Genomic DNA, 14,721 nt, shown 5'->3' on the forward strand with positions numbered 1-14,721 from the left:
GGAAGCGAAGAAAAGAAAAGAAAAGAATTATTAAATAAAAATCGGAAAGGTTAAAGAACCGCAAAGTTTCCAAGGATCCCACCGGTGCAGCTCTGATGTCTCGGGAAGTCGCTCTCAGGTATTATAGTACAGCCTGGGTAGAAGGCGTAGAGGTATACAACACCAGGTATTCAGGGGACAGAAAGAGAAGGAAGATGTAGAGAGACGAGAAACTGAGTAACGAAGAAAGACAAAAAGGGTAAAAGAGGGAAAAGAAAACAAAACAAATTAAAAAAAAGAAAAACAACAAAAGCCCCCAAAAAAACAGAAAAAAAAAAAAACCCCAATGAAAAAAGAAATGCCCTCAGGGATCCCTCTGCCCATCTGTGCAAGCCGAGGCAGTAGTTTCCTTGCCACACAGCACTGCCTGGCCAGAAGGGGCTCCCAACTCAAGACAAGGAAAAGAAAACAAGCAAACAATTCAAAACAAACAAACGAACAAAATCCCTGGGATCCCACCAGCACAGCAGCCCAGACCGGGAAGCAGCTCCACACTCGAAAGGAGCTCCACAGCCCCTCAGGAAGAAGCAAAGATGGTGCACAGAGCCAGATATTTGAGCGAAAGGAGGGGGAGGTAGTGAGAGGTAAGGAAGAAATCAAAAGAAGCAGAAAAAAAAGCAACACTAGCAGCCAACAAATGGCAGAGAGCCAGCTAGTGTGGACTTGTGGAATCCAAGCAGGCGGTGTTTCTCGGACAAGAGACTGTGTCTGCGGGAAGCAGAGGGGGCCGAGTGTGGGTTAAAAAGGGTAGGGAGTGGGAAAGTGTATATCACAAATTACCGGAGCTCTGCAGCCCCTCAGGAAGAAGCAAAGATGGCGCATGGAGCCAGGTATTTGAGCGAAAGGAGGGGGAGGTGGTGAGAGGTAAGGAAGAAATCAAAAGAAGCAGAAAAAAGCAACACCAGCAGCTAACAAATGGCACTCAGAGAGCTGGCCCATTTGGGTGTGTGGAATCCAAGCGGCCAGTGTTTCCCGGATAAGAGAATGTGGCCACAGGAAGCAGAGGAGTCCGAGTGGTGGTGAAGAAGGGTGGGAGGTGGGAAAGTGTATATCGCAAATTACCGGTTGTTTTGTCTCCCGCTGGAAGCTCCGTGAAGCTGCTTTCTCGTACCCCCTGTTTGCTGATCTCCGATAGGAGTCCAAGATGGCGGATCCACTCTGCGTTAGCTGGTAGGGGTCCTCTGCATGAATCTCTCCTCGATGTCCGTTCTCTGTCAGTTTTCTCACTCCATTTGGTGCTTGGCTGAGTTCTTTATCTCTTCATTTGTTGTTTTAGGGTTTCAGGATTGTTGTTTTCTCTGTTCGGCTTAGTTTTTCAGATCTTTGCTGTGGAGGGACGGCGTGGTGCTTCTGCCTAGAGCGCCATTTTGCCGGAAGTCTGTATTAGCACTTTTAAAGTCAATGCCTGCTAATTCCATAATCTGTTATTTCTTGGTTTTTGTATGTTCCCTGATTTTTTTCTCCTGCTTATCGATCACGTTTTCCTGCTTTCATTACATGTCTTATAAAATATGATTGGAGGGTTGACATTGTGAGGATTACGTTGTTGTCTGTTTTGTTGTCTTCCTTTAAAGAGTTTCAGAAGATGTTACGGTAGGCAGTTAATTTACTTTTAGATCATCTCAGTCCTTTTGAGGGTTTTTTTAAGGCTTTGTTATGGCAAGTCTGGAGTAGATTCTACTCTAGTGTTTATTTGACCTTACTTCCAGGGTGTCACCTTTTCTAGAGGTCTTCACTGAATTACCTGTGTGTTAAAAAACAAAAACAAACAAAAAACTCTCTCTACTCTGGCTGGATAAATCTAAAATGTCTCTGGTTCCAACGTGAGCTGTGGAAAATGTGAGCTTATGATTCCCTGATAGATCTTTGCCCAGTCTTTTGAGTTTTATTGTACACATTCTCAGTTTAGTATTCAGCAGTAGATTCAAGAGAAACCCTGTGCAGATTTCTAGAGCTCTTTCTCTGTGTAGATCTATGTTCGCCAATACTCTACTCTGCAAATTCCAGCCATCTCAGTCTCCCTGAATTCTTATCTTTGTCTCCTTAACTCGGTGAGAACAACATGGACTCCCCTTCCCTGAAGTGTGGTTCAGATAGTACCTCCAAGCAGAAATTCAGGGCTCCCCTTGATTTTTTTCTCCTCTCTCAGGATTTATATTCCTGAACTGATTGCTTATTGTCCAGTTTCAGAAAACAGCTGTTTTATATATATTGCCCTATAGTTTAGTTATGTACAATAGGAAGGCAAGTTCGGTACCACTTACTTGGTCATGGTTGGAGGTAGAAGAAGTCTACAAATGGCTGTAATATTTTGAAAATATGCTCAACCTCACTCATAATTAAAGTACTACAAATAATTAGAATGTATGTGTGTGTGTGTGTTTACATTTAACAATCCTGAAATTGGGAATGTTTGTGTATGGCATAGACGTAGAGTCCAGTCTGATAATCTTCCCTATCCTTAGTGCTGAGAACAGGGAGACAGAGACTCACATGTAGTAGGCAATCGGGATATGTTTGTGCAGATCATAATTCCAGGGGAGATGGATTTTGAGCCCAGATCCAAATGTCTAGCCACCTTAGCTTGGTAGTCAGTTTGCTTCTATTTCTAACTTCATTGTAGTAGCCCTGGATTGTGATTTGTTCTCTGCATGGCCATTCTTTAAGGCCTTTGCTCCCGAATTGCATTGGGGCAGTCTAGGAAAATTACAGCTTGCACTGCTGTAGTTAATATGTCAGAAAAGGAAACATAATTATTTCCTAACAGAAGCTGGACTCTAAGTATGAAATATAAGAAAGGTTTGAGTGCATCTGGGGTTCACTATTGCTATCATCTTTGGGTAATGTTCATTAAATCCCCAGGGTGTACGTGTCATCATTTTTATCGCTACTAGGGACGTTACAAAGCTCTGAGATAGTGCAGGCATTGGTCTTGTGAGAAATATGATTGTTTTATTTTTAAGTTATTTTCATAGAGTAAAGGATGTTTATATAGGGAAATCCTAGATTTGGATTCCCATAGTCTCCTTTCCTTTCTTTCACTAACATACCCAGAAAAGAGCTCAGTGCATTTCTAATGTTAGCTCTGGCCTCAGCACAGGAAGATTATTCTGCTTCCTGGACTGGATGCTTACTTTTTTGGAAGTGTTGGCTAAGCAGTTGTGGTTAAGTGAATGGATTTTGGAGTTAGATAAGATTTAGAAAGCTAGTTCAATCACATTCCAACTCTGTGACCTTGGGAAATGTATAAATCCTTTCTGGGCTTATTTCTTCATTTGTAAAATGAGGGTAATAATTCTTCATTTATAAAGCTGCTATGAGGATTAAATGGATAATTTATGCAAAATTATTAGCACAAAGTTTGGAATGTTATTACATACCAAAAATTTGTAATTATTATTATTATTAGTGGATACGTATTTCTAAATTCCAAATAACAGTACACTAAATATTTTAGTCATAATTGCTGCTTTGTTTTTATTCTGCTCTTCTTCACATTACAACCCATGCGATATTTTTAGATATGGAGTCACTTTTTGGAGGCGGTAAATACCCAGCTATTGCATGTTTGGAGGACCTTGCATCATTTGGTGCTGTCAAACCCCACAGTGGCAGCAGGAGCCAGAGTTTCCTTTGAAGTTACAGCCAGACCATGGCCTAGTTGCCATTTGCTGCCTCTCCTCTTCTCAGTACATCTCACACCCTCACAACATAGACACAATGACACAATGCAAGCTTATCCTAAAGCCGAATTTAGGATTTCAGAGGTGGAGCTGCCAGAAAAGAATTCTGCCTAGAGTTTGTCGCTATCCATCCACATGGGATGCCATTCCAGTAATAAACCCATCTGGGTCTCTGCTGTGCAGACAGATGGTAATTGATTGTTTTTACTAAAAATTACAGTCATTATTATTCTCTAAAGATATTGCTGGTGAGCATATGGCCACAACCTAAACACTTAAGATTATAGGTTATCCACAGGCGTCAAGTATCGTGGTGAAGGTTCTCAAAGGCAGCCCGACTCTATCTCCCAAGTGTGTGTTGATGAGAGTGATGAGCCTTGCAGAGGACAGACAGTTCCCCTCCCATTTGGATTCCTTCCTTGTGCTCTCCTCAGGAGCCTCAGGGAAATTCTGAGTTGGTTGGAGATTGAGATATTTGCCCTTCAGCTTCTCTGATAGATTGCGACAATTTATAGTTATTTGTTTTCATTCCAAGGAAGTATTTTTGTTAATTATAAAAGGAATACGTTATTACTGTATAAAAATTATAAATATATATTACTTGAAGGAAAAAAAAATCACCCTCTCTCACCCCTCCCTCAAATGTCCTGTTATCCAAAGACAATCACCATCTGAATTTTGCCTTTTTCCTTCAAGACTACCTCCATCCACCCATAATCAGGTTATGGCAGACATAGTTAGTTGACTACTCAACAGCTATTAGTCTTCCTTTCTTGTTATCAGAGCCCTAATATTGTTTGAGGGATAATGTGTGTGGTCTTAGGTGGTGAATCAATCATAATCATAATTGTCTACGTCAATCATGAAAATTCTGCTCCTCTCTGCCAGTGACTGAGTTAAGGGTGAGCATCTGTCCCAGGACAGTGAGATGTAGTGAGATGGGAGGAAGGGAGGTTGGGAAAACTTTTCTATCTCTGATAAAAATAGAATCAAAGAGAATTTTGAATGCCAGTATTTAAAGATTTTCTGTCTGAAGGATTAGCAGCCACTGCAACATGAAGCTGCGTGCCTCAGAATGCAAGTCAATACCCTGAGGATGACGGAGAGGGAGGTTGAAAGGCACCTGAGTCTTTGATGATGCTGTGGAGCTGGCTAACCAACCCAACCTCTGGTTAATAAATAATATTAAAATGGTGTGAACCAGTGTTAAGTTTTTTTGTTATTGTTGTTGTTACTTGACGTTGAACGCATACTCTCTGATACACATTTCTTTTGAAACCCTGTGCTGAGCAAGGTATCAACTGCGAGGCTGAAGAAAAGACTTTTGTTACAAGAACTAGGGAAACGTTAGAAATCTTCAGGCTCAGGCAGGTGTCATAATCCATGCTTTGTGCACCTAAGATGTTATATCTTGATTAAATGTTACTCTAGTGAAGGAAAATGAGGCTGTTCTTTTCTCATGTGCATATGTGTTTTTGGAGCACAGATTTTTCATGAATTATTTGCATTACTGGCCTGCTTAGAATTTATTTTGCAAAATGTTTGAAAGCTGGCGAGTGTCATGGTAGAAACTATGCTGGCCATATTCCACTCTGGAGTCAGTGAATTGCCATTTGTCTGCTCCTGGAAATGGTAACACGCAGTTCATTCGCTTTTGAACAGGTGTTGTAACATCCTGTAGGGAATGTTATTTTGGCTACTGGTCAAGGCTTATCTGATTCTGTAGGGCATGGTGAAAATAAAAAGGAAGAGAGTGATGAGTTTTTTCTCTGTAGAAAATTGTAAGAGTAAAATATGGCCTACTAAGGTGAGAATGTGATAACCTCATACCACCAAGAAAGCAATGCCAGGAGCAGAGCGCATCCTTTGGACCTGGGGTCCCTGTGTGGAGAAAGCCTTCCCCTGGAGCTGATGCCCTGAATTTGGACTTTCAGCTTACTTTACTGTGAAGAAATAAATTTCTCCTTGTTAAAGCCATCCACTTGTGGTATTTCTGTTATAGCAGCACTAGATGACCAATACAGTAAGGGAAGATTTCTTAAACAGGAAACAAAAAGTACTAACAATAAGGACCAAAACTTGTTGCTGTCAAGTCGATTCCAAATCACAGTGACCCTATAGAACAGAGTAGAACTGCCCCATAGGGTTTTCAAGGATCGGCTGATGTATTCAAACTGCTGACCTTTTGGTTAGCAGCCGAGCTCTTAACCACTGCACCACCAGGGCTCCAACAATAAAGCAAGTCATTATTAAATTGAACTAAATGAAAATTAAGACCTTTTGTTCCTCAAAAGACATCATTAAGGGAGTGTGATAGACACCCTACTATGTCACTCAGATTGTTTTTCTTCTTCAGTGAAGAACTTATTGCTGGGAGCTCTGCTGACAGGCAGCTGTCAGCCCCTTCAGGACTTGTCTCAGCTACAGGGAGTGTGACTTGCCCAAGATCACACCCCTTCTGGGTGGCACACAGCCAATGACTGATGCAGAAGTATAAGGGTCTGGCCATTTCCACCGAACTCAGTACAACCTTGATGGGCTATTCTCACTCCAGAATTCCCTGTGGGCTCACCTAAGGCTGTCGTGGTCCTGCATCACAGACTGACTTCTCTCTCTGTCCAATCCTGCTTCTGGCTTCTCACTTCCACAGCTATTGAACCACAGGGGACTCCTGAATAAACATTCTTCATGCTGAACTTTGTCTGTCTCCTGGGGGAACCCAAGCTGTGACAGAATAAAAAGGAAAGCCTCAGAGTCACAGAAAATATTTGCAATTCGTATAACTGACAAAGGATTCATGTGCAGAATTCATAAGGAACTTCTAAAAGTCATTGAGAAATAAAAAGAACTCAATATTAAAATGGGCAAGAGATTTGAACAGCCAGTACACAAAAGAGGGTATCCAAAAGGACCAATAAACTTGAGTAAAGATTTTTAGCAATCAGAGAAATGGAAAAGCCAGAATGAGATATCACTACCCACCCACCAGAATGGTTAACATTAAAAAAAAGACTACTGATATGAAGTATTGGTGGATATATGGAGCAGTAGGAACTCTTACACACTGCTATTAGTGGTGTAAATTGATATAAACCATTTTGGAAAACAGTATGTACCAAGGTTTATGTGTAAACACTATGATTCAGCAATTCTGCTTTAGATACGTGCCTTAAAGAAATATGTGCACATGTTTGGAAGTTAAGATAGTGGTTACCTTTGGGGTATGGTGATTAGGAGAAGGCAAGAGGAAGGGGGAGCAGGGAGTGGGGAGGGAGAATTGAGATGCTGTCAGCGTTGTATGTGTTAATGCATTAAGGTGTACGTTTATGTTTTCTACACTCTGCTGTATGTATGTTACATTTCACAGTTAAAAAAAAAGATACAGAGAGTTGGCTGTGAAACCTAAAAAAAAAGAACACAAAGGTTTAATACTAAGAAGAGAAATTTCCCTTCTCCACCATAGCAACAGTGAATCAGAGAAATAATAAGGACCGAGGATGGAGAGCTTGGGTACAGGCAGAATGTCCATAATGTGGTCAATATTGAGGGGAAAAACAGCTAAGAACATACGATGATGGTATCAAGACAAGATATTTATTTTTCAGAGTTACATCAAGGTCATGCCACATTCTGAAATTACAGCAGGGTATCAACATCTTGATCATATGATAGTGGAAAGAGGACTCTTCTGTTATTTAACCTCTGAGTCTTTGTATCCTTGTTGCTAAATAGTTAACAAGACCTATCTCGTGATGATATTTTAAAGAATAAATAAAATAATGTACATCAAATATCTGTAACATAGGTACTGCACATTAAAGTTCTTTTGTCACTACACACCTTTCACAATCTTGTCACATTGTTGGTTTATTATTGTGGGCATTGGGATTGATACTCCAGCTTTCAATCCACCCCCTCCCTGTCATGGAGCAACGTGTGGCTTTGGAGATAGAGTTGATGATCATTATTCTCAGATTCTCATTGTTGCAAATTTGGCTACTCCCTAAAATTTACTTGTAACCCCCAGGTCAGCAGTCAGAGAGCTTTTGTGGTCATTCATGGATGTCCACAGAGTGGTGAAAAATTTCATTTATCTAATGTGCTTATTCCCAGCTGAGGTCAAACAAGGAGACACTCTGCCTTCTTATTTCAGCTCTTATACTGTAAACAAACGTCCTTTTCCTGATCATATTTAGTGCCATGTTTTTTACATTTTTTCTTTGTTGGTGATTTTGCTGTTTAAAATGGCCCCCAAGCATGGTGCTGAAGTGTTGTCTAGTGTTTTTAAGTGCAAAAAAGCTGTGATGTGCCGTATGTGAGTTAGGTAAGCTTCGTTGAGGCAGAAGTTATAGTGCTGTTGGCCATGAGTTCAACATTAATATATTAAGTAAAATGTCTTTAAATGCAAACATGCATAAAGTGCTCATGGAAGCAGCAGTCAAGAAATCAAATGACATATTACATTGGGCAAATTTGTTCAAAAGACCTCTTTAAAGTGTTCAAAAGCAAAGATGTAACTTTGAGGACTAAGGTGCCCCTGACCCAAGCCATGGTATTTTCAGTGGCCTCATATGCGTGTGAAAGCTGAAGAATGAATAAAGAAGACGCAAGAAGAATTGATGCATTTGAATTATGGTGTTAGTGAAGAATATTGAATATATCATGGGCTGCCAGAAGAATGAACAAATCTGTCTTGGAAGAAGTACAGCTAGGATGCTCTTTAGAAGCAAGGATGGCGAGACTTTGTCTCACATACTTTGGACGTGTTATCAGGAGGGACCAATACCTGGAGAAGGACATCATGCTTGGTAAAGTAGAGGGTCAGTGAAAAAGAGGAAGACCTTCAATGAGATAGATTGACACAGTGGCTGCAACAGTGGGCTCAAACATAGCAACGACTGTGAGGATGGCGCAGGACCATGCAATGTTCCGTTCTGTTGTGCGTAGGGTCTCTATGAGTTGGAGCCAACTGGATGGCCACTAACAACAGTAAAAACAACATGTATTAATCTGTTGATGAAAATGTTGTGGCCAGGGGCTCACAGGAACCTAACCTTGTATTTCCCCTAGGAGCAATGTTTCAGTATTCACTAATTCAGTGTTCCTGGTGACTTTATAAAACGTCACTACTGTGGATAATGAGAATTGACTCTACATTCTAACTGAAGGGTTGGATATGAGATTGGTTTAAGATGTTTGTTCTTTTTTTTTTGTTTGTTTTAAGCTGTTTATGGCAATCTCAATCTCCTTGCCAGTGATTGATTTAAGAATGCAGGCTAAACTTTCTCTTGAAACTCCCATCTTATGATGGGAAATTCAGCCAAAGAATGAAGGTGACTCATGGCAGAGGACATTCCTGAGAGAACTGTAGAGAAATAAAGCTTAAATCCTACTCATGACATCCCTGAAGCGCTTCCCCCCTCCACTTCTGGACTTCTGGTTATATAAACAAATTTCATATTTCTTAAAGTCGAAATGACTTGGATTTCATATTGACTTGTGATCAAAACCGTTAGAACTTCTTTATATGAAATGTTTTTAAGTCCTATATCTTTATAGTTGATTTGGGAATTTAAGTGTAATACAGTATAATTATCCCCATTAAATATCACTTAATTTTAGTCAGACTGTTCTGATTGGTTTGAAGTTTCTTTTGTGGCACTCATATTAGCAAAACCACAAAGTCCTAGCTTCTAGGGAAAAAAAAAAATCTCTGCTTGAGCACTGGTCTTCCCAACACAAAATAGGTAGGGTTCTGTTTCCTTATCCATTTGTAATAACTTATTCCTCAGTCTTTCTTTCTCACTTTTGGTCTTTACTGCTCTGTGCTGTCTCTGGCTGTCTTTGTCTCTCGGTCTCTGTGTCACTTCTTTTCCTTTTGTCTCTGTCTGTCTCACTCAGTTTCTGCATCTGTTTGTCTCTCTCTCTGCCTCTGTCTCTCTCCATATTGTCATTCTCTGTCTCTGTCTTCCTGTTTTTCTGTTTTCTTGCCAGTGTGGAGAGACTTTTCACTGATTGCCCAGAAGGATTTGATGATTGTTTGGAACAGTGAGTAACTGATGTGTGTCTCTGACTGTCCTGTTTTCTAAATGAGAGTTTTTATTGTGATTATGCTGTTCCTCTTCCATCATTATTTACTGAGTGTGTTTGGGGGCAGATAACATATCTTTTTGTGTATAAGTTACTGGACCATCAGGATCCCCATCTTGGTATAATGGAGCAGACTGTATAGCATCCAGAGATCCTGGACTTTGAGCTGAGTGGAGAACCTGAAATGAGACTTCAGAAATATCTCCCATAGGAAACAGGGTATATATGGATGGGAAGAAATGTACTCATGGAAGTTTGGGTAGCCAGATCAGCAAACTGTGTCAGAGATTCCAGGTTGTCCCTTTCCCACCCTACTGCTGCCAACGTCTATTCTTTATTCTCTGATTCTATGCAAGGAGGCAGTGAGGACAGTTTTAAAGACTTCTTTTTTCCAGCCTTCTGTGCAGCTAGGTTTGGTCATGTGACTAAGTTCTGGCAATTGAGATATACATCCAAATGTTGTGTGGGACTTCTGAGGAGGCTGCTTAGAGGGTTTATTTAGCTATGAAAGTGACGCTTTTGTTCTTTTCCACTTCCTTTTTTCTTCTGACGGGAATGTGAATGCAATGACTGCATCCTCAAGAGCCATCTTGGCTTATGTGGTGACCTTGACAATAAAATTCAAAGCTTGGATAGTGGGGTAGAATGAGAGAAGGAGCTCCTCTCTCTTCCTTTCTTTTCCATTTCATTCCATTCTTTTTTCTTCCTTTCCTTTCCCTTCTTTCTGCCCCTAAAGCCATTATGAGGGCAGCACAAGGAAAGCATTGCACTGTGGGGTAAGAAAGGTTTCCATGTAGCTGGGGTCTTCAACTTGGAAAGTCATAGTTCCAGCAAAGTAAGGAAGGCATCTCTGTGAGGAGGTAGATCAGAGCCCAAGAGAGGTAAGAAAAGTATCTATGCTGGGGAGACAGGGGGGGCCAGGAAGAGAGTATCAGAGCCTGAGTTGGAGGATGAGGAGAGAGTCTCTGTGAAGGAGTGGGCTAGAAGGTTATCAGAGTCCAATCAAATGAGAGATGTATTCATGTGGAGAAGGAGGCCTGGTTGCACAGTGGTTAAGCGCTTCGTGGTTTGAACCCACCAACTGCTCTGCAGGAGAAAGATGTGGCAGTCTGCTTCTGTAAAGATTACAGCCTTGGACACCCTATGTGGCAGTTCTGCTCTGTCCTGTAGGGTCACACTGAGTGAGAATCGACTCAATGGCACACAACAACGACAACAACAACCATGTGGATGGACAGTCTGGCAAAGGATGTCAGAGTCTGAGCAGGGTAAGGACAACCATGCAGGGTGTGTCAGAGTTCAAATGGAGTAAGGCAGTACCCTGCTAGAAGTGAGCACACGTTAACACTCATATTTTGGCTTCTAAATATCATTTTTCACTAAAAGGGACCAAGTTTCATTGTAGAAATGGCTGATTCACAACAGGGGCCTGGATAGTATAAGATGAGACCACAATATCTTTCTGTACAAAGGAAAAGTAATGAAGTGTACAAACGGAAATAATGTGGAGGATTGCATGGGATGTTTTATGGCCAGACTTGGAAATGATGTACATCTCTTTTCCCATTCCATCTACCAGAACTCAATCACATGGCTCCAACCTAACTGCAAAGGAGGCTGGTAAATGTAATCTTTTCCCAGGAACAGCAAACAAGATTGGTTAGTGGCTAGCCAATCTTTTACACAATAACTGAAAACAAAACAAAATGAAAAAGCCTCAGTATTATTATTAAAGGTTTATATCATACTTTATATTCACCAATAATGATAGTATAATGATCAGTCACTCTATGCATTTTATGAAGTCTCTGTGCAGATACTCTACATATGTTAGCTCATTTAATTTTCATAACAACCCTGTGAGGAAAGTATTAGTATTCTCATTTACAGATGAAGGAATTGAAGAATGGGGAGCCTTTACTTGGTCTAATTACATAGCTGGGAAGTAGGAGCCCAATTCAAATCCAGGCTTAGGCTTCTAACATTATCGCACATTCTGTTTCACCCTGCACTTTTGCTACAGTGCTCTCCTTACAGTGTTTGTATACATTCTTCTTAAATCTGAGTATATGCTTATGTAGCTACACTGGTTTCTCTAAAATCATGAGTTTTTTTCCTAGTGGGTTAATTTGCTATTTTCTTTAAGAATATACGTTTTGAGAGCCTTGAGCTTTTGCTCTGTTAAAAAGTAAAGCCTAATGATTGATAACCTGATTTTGGAATCAGACTGAGTTGGGTTTGAATTCTGACTCTGTGACTTACTATCCCTGTGACTTTGGTCAAGTAAATTAACCTTGTTGCCCTCAGCTTCATTATCTGTAAATTAGAGATGATACCAAACCTAGAGTGTTGCTGTTGGGATTATACGGAATAACGTGTAAAGTGCCAAGTACTTAGCAGGCACTCAATTAAAGGGAATCATCATGCTCTTCTCTTTAGAAATCTCTTATTTAGCCGATAGAAGGTGCCATGTTTTCTCTACACTTTGAATAATTTGCCATTCTAAAGTGAGAGGATATATGAGTGATGATTCTTGGTGCTTCATTTCTCAATTATTGTGAATTCTTAACATGGCATGGTTGCATTCTTCTAAGGTAGTTAACATTTCCACTTATCCACACATTTTGTCTCTCTCTCTCTCTCTTTTTTTTTTTTTTTTTGTGAGTTAAATCCAGAAGGGAATAGTGGAGTAGACAGAATATGGTCTTTGGAGCAAAATCGTCATCTGTTTCCTCTGTCCAAGTAGTATGTGGAATGCTGCCACAAACATATCTTTTCTGTTTTTGTGTTATTTAGCTTGTCCTTAAAGCTCTTTCTCCACCATGTGCTTCCACATTCACATCCTAGATTTCATTAAAATAATTTTTCATCTTGACTTAGAAACCTCTTTATAAACCCATTTCTAAAAATCTATTTTCTTTCTACTACTGAATTCTGGTCATGAGTTTCATCCAATCAGATCTTGGGAATACTTAACAATATTTTAGTCTTACATTAAAATTCAAATTCATTGGATACATGTAGCCTATTAGTCTATGGAGAGATATTAGGGCAGTTAATTTATTATAGATGTGTGTGTATGTATATGTGTACCATACCCGTACCCGTTGCCGTTGAGTCTATTCCGACTCATAACAACCCTATAGGATGAAGTAGAACTGCTCCATAGGATTTCCAAGGAGTGGCTGGTGGATTTGAACTGCCAACCTTTTGGTTAGCAGCTGTAGCTCTTAACTACTGCACCACCAGGGCTCCATATGTATATATATGTACATAAAAATACATGTGTGTGTTTGTGTGTATGTCTGTGTATATGTATATAATGTCTTACTATGTGTTAGGTTCTCGGCTCACAATAGGGAATAATATAAACCTAGTCTCCCCATCCCCATGTAGTCTGGTCTCCTTCCTAAGTTCTTTCCTTTCTAATTTCTCTTTTTTGTGGGGGGAAATCTCTCCTTCACTATTTTCCTTTTCTGTGGTTGCATTGTCTCCACTTCTACACTCTTATCTAGGTATTTATCTTCATCTCCCTTGGTCATTTGTTGTATGTCTTTGGGATCATGGTGGTAATTCTTTCCTTCATGTTTTTCACAGGACATGTCCCTTGCCTGCCACTAAACTTCTGTTTTAGAATCATAAATCACAGTCTGAGAACTTTTTCTTTGATACCATCTATTTAATCAGCAACAACCGTTTCCAAATCTCCCTTCCCCACCCCCAAGTATGACCTTCAACAAGAATCAAAAACAACATGACCTGTGCGTCTCGTCTAGTCCTTTAGTAATGTACTCATGGCTTGGGTTCTTTTGGATGATGTCATCTCTTTAAAATTTGATTGAGTTTGAATTGTGTCCTACGTATTACATTTGTCCTTCAGAAGAAAATGCAGGTGCCCTGAGGGTGGGGAATATTGTTTGCTAATTCCGTTGTTTTCCCGCCTAGAATGTTTAGCACTTTAGTGCAAAGTTGGCGTTCAATATTAACTTGGCGACTGATTTGACTCTTGCCCTTTCCAGAGAAATTTTGGGATGCAGAATGGCATGCTTCAGTCAGCAGGCTCTTTGGGAAGCCCTACTTAGGTCCTTATGGTGTTCAGAACTTATGAGGATGTAAGTCAATTCCCAGATTTTGCCACGAAGGGATTTGGAACAATATTCTCGGGGAGGATCCAGGCTATGAATATTTTCTTTATAGAGTAGGTTGAAGGTACTAGAGGGTATCATTATGGACTCAGGAACCTCTGAGATGCCCATAAAGTCAATATTGGTGCAAATAAGCCTCAAGGGAAAAGTTCTGTGAATCCAAGAGGCTTGAGTCCTGGTGGTTACCACTAGTGATACATTTCTCTTGAACTGGTTGCCCATGTGCAAAATGTGGACAGTCAGCACAGTTCTTCATTTGGAATAAAAATTATTCCTCTGTGAGTGGCTCTGATTGATACCCACTCTTCATTTACACTAGGACATTTTCTCCTTATTTGGTGAGTTGCTAGAGTTTTAAAAATTGAGTTTATTTCTTTTTGTTAAGATCTAACAAAATTTGTAAATTTCCTCTGAGCATACATTTCCTTTTCCTGGAGTTAATTCCTCGAAGTATAGACTTTGGGGCATAGACTGCTTAGCTGAAATGTTCACTTTCCTTTTTTTTTTTTTAATATTTTATTGTACTTCAGGTGAAGGCTTATAGAACAGATACTTTCTCATGTTTAACAGTAACACACATGCTGTTTTATGACATTGGTTAACAACTCCACAACATTTTAACCCTCTAAATTCTCAACTTTTTTTTTTTTTGGTGAAAATACACATAGCCAAAGATACGCCATTTCTAAAATTTCTTTACATACACGTTTAAGTGACATTGACTACGCTCTTCTAATTGTGCTGTTATTCTCACTTAAGATGAA

Source organism: Trichechus manatus, unplaced genomic scaffold, assembly GCF_000243295.1.
Source record: "Trichechus manatus latirostris isolate Lorelei unplaced genomic scaffold, TriManLat1.0 scaffold00094, whole genome shotgun sequence".
NCBI lineage: Eukaryota > Metazoa > Chordata > Mammalia > Sirenia > Trichechidae > Trichechus > Trichechus manatus.